Source organism: Lygodium microphyllum, chromosome 18 (assembly GCF_053477565.2).
Source record: "Lygodium microphyllum isolate KBCC chromosome 18, Lygodium_microphyllum_v1.1.10, whole genome shotgun sequence".
Lineage (NCBI taxonomy): Eukaryota > Viridiplantae > Streptophyta > Polypodiopsida > Schizaeales > Lygodiaceae > Lygodium > Lygodium microphyllum.
Genome location: NC_141152.1, coordinates 98,795,977 through 98,804,438, shown reverse-complemented (window position 1 = coordinate 98,804,438; position 8,462 = coordinate 98,795,977).

Below are 8,462 nucleotides of genomic sequence, written 5' to 3'. Positions count from 1 at the left end.
CCTGATGATAAGTATCTTTCATAGGGATAAGGGAATCAAATGATATGATAGAAATATTATGAATTGTTGGTCTTCTACTTAAAGCGTCGGCTACTACATTCTCTTTTCCTGGTTGATATTATATAAGGGGATGAAAACTTTGAATGAAAGCTACCCATTTAATATGTCGGTCAGATATTTGGAGCTGACTAAGGAGATGTCTAATGCTTTGTTGGTCAGTCTTAATCATAAACTCAGAACCCACATGCACTTCTTGTGTTCCATTATATCTTGTGCCTAGGAATGCTACTTTAATGCGATAGTGTGTAGAAACAGTTCTTGTGTTCCATTATATCTTGTGCATAGGAATGCTGCTTTAATGCGATAGTGTGTAGAAACAGTTTGTAAATTCAATTCTTTCACTAACTTTGCAGAAATACCATCATCATGTAAAATAATCTTTTCTTTACCATGCACTAAACATTTCATTGTCAACAAAGAATGTGGAGTTGGCATACCTGGCAAAGTATCTGAAGGAGTAGCAATGTCATCATCATCTTCTGTAAAGTCAGGTCTTTCCTCATGTTCTTCATCTTCCATTGCTCCAAGATAATTGATATGGACAGGTGATTTCTTTGATTGGCAATTGGCTGCTAGATGTCCAGGTTGATGGCATTTGTAACAAACTATATTTTTGGCTTTAGATACATTGTTGGCAATGGCAGGAAGTCTAGGAATATTAGGATTTGGTTGTGAAGATGGCTTAGGGCTTGGATTGGTATTTGATGGCAAAGCAGGTGGTTGTGTCCAAGACTTACGGAATGAAGATGGAAGAAAACGACTTTGATTGAATCTTCTAAAATTTGAATTGAATTGCTTGGAACCATAGTTACCATTTGTTTGAAATTGTTGTGGGCGCTTGTCTCTTCCGCGAATCTTGTCTTCAGTGTCATGAGACAAAGAAATTGCATCTTCAAGGGTTGTAGGCTTGAACATATTGACTTCAACATAGTAATGTCCAAGTAAGCCAAACATAAACTTGCGTTTGTGAGTCACTTCAGGTACATCTTCGAGCATGCGTGGTTGCAGTAGGGCATTCCAAAAACGCTCAGTGTAGTGGAAAATAGGTTCACGATCTCTTTGCTGTAGAAGATCCCATTGCTTTATGGCTTTTTCATGGAATTGAGGAGGAAGGAAATTCTGCAAAAACTTCTTTTGAAAACTCTCCCAGGTAGTGGGACAATCAATGCTCTTACGAACCACAATCCACCATAGATATGCTCAATCGACTAAATGATTAGCGACACATTTAATTTTGTCTTTTTCAGCATATGTCTCTTCATGAAAGTAATCATCAAACTGACTGATAAATGCAAGTACAGTCTTTCCATCTCAAGATCCATTGAAAGTACGAAATTTAAAGCTTCTTTTACTTATCTTTGTTTCTTTGCGGATGGATTGAGCTTCGAGTGTCGCATCAATGGTACGTCGGATAAGATCTTCGGGTTGCGGTCCATCTTTGTCTGTGGTAGATCGTTGCAAATTGGCCAATTGAACTTGCAAAGCTTGTCGGGCTCTTCGTTCTTCATCAAGTTGCATCATAATCAAATCCAATTTTTGCTTCATTGTAGGTTCGGGAAGATCACCTTCAGCCATTAAATCGTCCATATTTTGTTCCGTCATCCTGTAAAAATCCAAAAGACCTCACACTCTCGAAATCTGATTAGCAGGATGCTCAAAGTCGGGTATACAAGGCTTACATATATATTTTTGGCTTTTACGGTCTTTGTCTTTTGCGGTTACAGTATTCGTAGTCTTCGTAGAAACTGTGTATGACCTTCTGCGTTTGCTGAAACTGGTTTAGCAAGTCTGCGTGTGTGAACAGAGTCTTCCAGGGAGAGCAATTCCGTAATTCTGTGCTTTTGCGCAGGAACAGTCTTTATGGGAGTAATTGAGATAAGTCTGTTTTGATCCTCTGTGACTTACAGGACTTGCAGGAGTAAGAAGACTTGCAGAACTTGAGTGCTTAAGCTTGTTTAAAGCTTAAGTGACTTAGGCTTAAAAGAACTGAACTGACTGTCGACGAATTTTGAGGGGGGGCCGTTTTTTGCGCCGTTTTTTATGCCAGCATGCCGTGTTCACAATTCGAAGATTTTGGGGGGGCCTTAAGCTTTGTAATAAGCTTATTAAGCTTTTGACTTTAAGCTTTAAAGCTTTTGGATATGGAAGCTTACTGTGACTATTGAAAAAAAAATGTGTTGAAGAAGGAGATGTAGAAGTGGTCCTCCACCTCCTCAGGCCGGTCCTTCGTGATCAGATGATGCAGATAGGGATTCTTGACCGCCAAGAATCCACTCGTATCGACCGTTCGCGATGAAACTGACTGTAGATCTCGATCGTTCTAGGAGATCCACCTTCACGCAAGATGGTAAGCGATTGGAAGCTCTCGATCTCAGCTTCGCTCTGATACCACTGGTGCACAGATCGGATGCCGTAAGCGCGCGTAGTGAGCGTCATAAGGTCCCCAAGAACAAAAGAACTCTACTTTTTGCACACAAATCAATGTAGAAGACTTGCACGACATGAACAAGAGACCAATTGGGTGCAATCTCCCCCCATGCCTTGTGTGAGCGCTCCACAAAGCATGTATTTTATGTATTAATCATCTTCAAGCTCAAACAATAGCCCAAATTATAAAATAGCACGCTTTTGGCTTTTGAGTTTGCTTTTGTGCCAAATAGAAATAAAGCTAATGGACACTCTAAACTTAATTTATCACGAGTGCACACTCTAAACTCATTAATACAAGTGCACACTCTAAACTCATAAATTTTTATTAATTTAAATATGTATTTTGCGGAATCACCCGCTATGGAATCACCCATGTACACACTAAATTAGCAAAACGCCCGAAAAGGATAGGCGTCCCCATCAACTTCTCGCACAAAGAATCCACTTTGTGTATGAGCCCCGGTAATAAAAGTTTACGGAATCCATCGTAAAACCTCACGGAATCCACCGTGGCACGGAATTCACCATGTAATATGCCTCCTGGCATCATCTTCATGAGCTTCCAGCACTCTCTCAGCTTCCATTCGAATACCTACAAAAGTCATCTCTTTGTTGGCAACCATAGATAGCCACTCTGTTCAAGCTTCCTATTGATTGCATTCTTCTTGGGCACTCTTTGAGCCTTCTTGAGCAAGACTTGGAACAGCCCCCCATAGCCCTCACCCTACTGGTATAACATCAGATTGTATGGAACATACCCTTTTTTAGCAACAGCTTACGTTGATCATCTCCTACAATATATCTTCTTCATTGGACAGTTATACAAGCACTTATACACTTGGTTTTTATGCTTGGAATTGATCCTTCCACTCTTGGCATTCAATTTGATCATTAAGCTTTAGTTTTGGACTATTATAACAGTCCATAGATTGTCATAAAATAGGGCAACACCCTATTTGATGCTTCTATGGTCAACTTTGTTGATCTTATGATGCTAGGTTATGTTGGAGTGATATCTACATGTATGGGAATGCTATGACCATGTTATGGGTTGGATTTGGAGCTGATTTTGGTAGTGAAATAGCTTGGCTTGAGAGTGCATTCACTGCTATATACATCAGGGCTGAACCTCTTTTAATAGGGACTTTATATGTGTATTGCTCTCGGCTATGATTCGGGTGTTCTATATGCACTACTAATGTGTACCATTGATGCTAGTACATTGGTATATCATATGCCCATGATTTTAAGGTGGCTTTGAGCTTGATTTGAGGATTGATCTGCTCAATTTTGACAATGAATTTACTACTATAATAACTAGGGCTGAAGCCTATTTGATTAGTGTATGCTCTATCTATTGCTTATGGGTGCTTCCCAGGTGATTCATTTGACCACATGAATCTATATGGAGGTTGAAAAATGCTTTGTTTTGGTTCTGGAATGCTTTTGAGTAGTGATTCAACTCTATTTTGGTCTGCACTAACTGGCATTGGACTACAATTGGCATTCCTCGTGACAATTTATGCCTATTGTCTATGCTTGACATCTGGGCTTCATGCTTTGAAGTGTATGTCGGAGATGGATGCTACTTGGAATGTCTATGTCTAATCGACATTTGGGGCTTCATCTATGATTGCATTTGAGCATTTTGTTGGGGATAAAGGTGCCTCTGCCTAGCTACCCGAGTATTACTACACTTTACTACACTGACAGTACTTGCCACTGCACACTGCAGATGGCGGGCGCCCGTTGCAGTCACTTATTCTTTATTATTTTAGTGACAGTTTGAATAAAGAAAGGTCCGACCACACATTGTGATTGTTGGAGTTTCCACTTTGAGTTTCTCTCTCTCTCTCGTGCTCTTGCTCTCCATCCGCCATAGCTCACACCGCTAAGCTTCTTCTTCATGGGTTCTACATCCCTTTCAACTGGTATCAGAGCAAAGGCATTGGAGCTTGCCCGGCATTCTCTTCAGCCTTGATTTGAAGAGCTTCAACTCGAGCTTCAATGGCAGCCATGGCACCTTCATTTGTAGGTATGTTTGATCTCCCGCCTCCTCCTCGATCTTCACGGCCTTCATTTGGCACCTTGCAAGACTATATTGGAGCCCCTTGATCATTGCCAAGTGCTCAGTAGCACTATTGAAGACTCCCCAGCCCCGGAAAGCAGCTAGCGCAAAATGTAGCGCATTTTTAAGGGGTTGGGTTGATCCACTTTTGGCATTTTCAACTCCTTCCCCGGCTTCTCGGCATTGTTTGCAAGCTTCCCAATCATCTTCAGACTCCCCGACATTGGTTCTTGACTCCCAACGATCAATACGAGTGCTTCCACCTTCAGGCATTGCTGTATACACAGTCCCAGGACTGTTGAAAAACAGGGCAGCACTTGACATTTGATATTTGATGCTTCTTGGCATTGCCCGTTTGATGCCTATTGATACCTAGTGATGCTCGAATGTTATGGGATGCTATGTCTATGCTTTGGGACTGATTTGGAGCAAATTTGGGCATTGATTTAGCCTCATTTGACAATGAATATGCTGTTGTAATACAATGGACTGAAGCTCATTTACTTAGTGTATGCATTGGTTCTTGGATATGGGGTGCTTACTGGTGATTTGATTGATCATACCAATGTATTTGGAGATTGTCAAATGCCTTTTTTTTTTTGTTCTGAAATGCTTTTGAGCTTGGATTAGGCTCCATCTTGGCCTTCATTCACGGGCATTTGGATTGAGTTGGCATGCTTTGGATTGGTTTATGCCTATTGTCTGCAGTTAGTCTGTAGTGGGTTGATTTGATACGCCTATTGGGGCAGGCACCTATCTCTGTCACAGGTTTGTCAATTTTGTATGCATCTTGGATGGTTATGTGCTTCTTGCTCTATCAGTTGTGATTGTGCTTGGTCTCTTCTCTTACCCGGAGACCCATTACATGCATGAATTCTAGACCTATGAGATGTATCTTGCCTGACAGGTTATTGGTTTGACAGTTCTTGGTACCTTCTTGCCCCTTGACACTCATTGTTGGATGTATCTTGCTACTTGGAAGTTGCAGTGACATATGTATTAGTGATTGCTTCACTTTGGGACAGTTTTACATACTGCTGTAATTTATTCCAGCAAGCTGAAATCTGCAGATTTCGAGCACTCGTATGAGGGTAATGCTTACTGTTTGATGTTATCTTGGCCATATTTGGTGGACAGGTGGTTCTCTTGGTGATATCCACTCTTTCAACCTGTTTTAGTAGTGGTTTTAGTGCATTTTTTGCTAATTATAGCAACCTGCAATTTTGCATTTTTGCTTTGATTTGGGACAATATGGCTAGTCATTTGAAAGACACAAGTCTCTTTAACATTGCCAAGTTGGATGGTACCAAGTATGGGTATTGGAAGTCCCAGATATGGCAGGTTCTGGTGCAAAAGTTGCAGATTAAACCATTGCATTTCAAGGGTGCTAAACCCGAGGATATGGATGCTCGTGTTTGGATGGAAGTTGATGAGCTATGCAAGTCTACCATTATCTTGTCACTCTCAAAAGAGGTCCATCATAATGTTGTTGAAGATGAGAATCAGAGTGTACAGGACTTATGGGAGAAGATTCAGGAGCTTCATGCAAAGCAGAGTCCTGTCTCATAGATGTATTGGTTGAAGTAATTAATGGACCTTCGCATGAAGGAGGGGACATCCCTATCATCTCATTTCAGTCAGTTTCATGCTATCATGAAGAATATGTTGTCACAGGGTATTGAGTTCAAAGACAACTTGCACCCGTTGTTTCTGCTTGGCACCTTGCCTGACTCATGGGATGTCTTCCGTACTACCATATGCACAAACAAGCTTGATGGGCTGAAAATCAAAGATGTTGAGAGTGCTTTATTGACTGAGGGAATCAACATGAAAAACAATGATGCTTCCCGCTCTTCGCATGCATTGACCGTTAGAGGTGGTAGACATGCAGGCATGATAATGATCATAAGGGCAAGGACTCTCAGAAGTCTAGGTCAAAGTCATGTGGCCGCAGTAAGTCCCGTGGACGGAAGTCTGATCTTACCTGTCATTATTCTAGGAAAGCAGGACATATTACGCCGCAATGCCATAAGATGCGTGATGATAAGCGCAAGGAAAAGGGAAAAGAGAAAGTGCATGAAAAGTCTTCTGAGCACAGTATTGTACCTACAAACTCTAGTGTGAAGATAAAAGAGGTTAATGTCATGCAGGCCATTGATTCAAATGAGGATTACATACTTGTAGCTTCTTCGTGCGATGCCTTATAGGCTTCTGAGACACATTCTATGTATGCGCAGTGCTAGCTTTTGGATTTGGGTGCATCATTTCATGTGACACCCTGTAGAGATTGGTTTCATACCTATCGTACCATCTCTAGTTCTGTGTGTCTTGGTGATGATAGGTCTCTTGACATTATGGGCATTGAAGATGTTAGGCTGCAGTTTCCTTTTGGCAGTTCTTTTGTTTTGCATGATGTACAATGTGTATCTACGTTGACTCGTAGCCTTATGTCAGCTGGACAGCTTAATGCTACAGGGTATTTTGTATCTTTTGGAGACTCTGCATGGAAGATTACTCATGGTGGCAGGCTTGTGCTTGCAAGAGGTGCCAAGTCTGGCAGCCTCTATCCCTTACTTGTATCTAGAGCTACCTTGAATCATGTTTTGTCTGTGGGTTCTATCCCCCATGTATCCCTTTGGCATACTCATTTGGGGCATATGTCCCTTAAAGGAATGAAAATGCTTCGTGCTTTGCAGTATCTTCCGCCTTTTGACTATTCATATTTTGATTCTTGTGATCATTGTTTGTATAGCAGGTAGACTAGGAATACACATAAAAAGTCTAGTAAGAAACGCATGGGTGAGCCCTTGGCTCTTGTATACTCATGGCCCATGCCCTATCACTAGGTGAGGCAAAGTATTTTGTTACTTTCATAGATGATTACTCATGTAAGGTTTGGGCTTATCCCATAAAGAGAAAATTTGATATCTTAGACACATTTCATCGTTGGCTTGCATTAGCAGAGAACCAGTCTGGGAATAGGCTGAAATGCCTAAGGTCAGATAATGGGGGTGAGTATGTATCACATGCTTTTGAGCAGTTTTGTGATGAGCGGGGTATTAAGCGTCAGTTGACCACCCCTTACACCCCTCCCTAGAATGGTATGACTGAACGCATGAATAGGACCATTCAGGAAAGGGTCCGTAGCATGCTTAGTCAGGCTGGCTTACCGCACCACTTTTAGATTGAGCAATTACTATTGTAGTGCATCTCATTAACAGGTCACCTAGCAGTGGCATTGACTTTCAGTTATTGCAGAGGAGGTATGGGCAAGCAAGCCCCCCTCTTATGATCACTTGCGTGTCTTTGGATGTGAGGCATTCTGCCATGTGTCCAAGGACAAACGCAATGAGCTGGACCCTAAAAGTGTCAAATGCATTTTCATTGGCTATGGAGATGCAGGAGAGATGGGTTACCATCAATGGGATCCACAGGCGTAGAAAGTGATCCACAGCCATGATGTCATCTTTCATGAGGACAAAATGCATATGTAGCCTGAGAAAGTGGTTGAGGTCCACAGAGTTATCTTTCAGGAGGAGCCACCTACTCCCGTACAGCCCACTCCACTGCTAGCTAGAGAGTGTGCAGCATCACATGATGCTCATGGCCCAAATGTTAGACATATTGATGTTAGACAGGATGTTGGTCAGGCAGTAGAGCCTGGGTTCAGGCATTCTATTAGAGATAGGCAACCTCCTGACCGTTTTGCGCCCTCTATGGATTATGTACTGGTTATAGATGCAGAAGAGTCTCTCACTTATGATGAGGCTATGCACATGGGTGATTGTCACTCTTGGGAGAGGACTATGCAATTTGAGCTTGACTCATTGCATAAGAATCAGACTTGGGATTTGGCTTCCTTACCTCAGGGTAAGAAGGCTTTGCCATGCAAGTGGGTGTACAA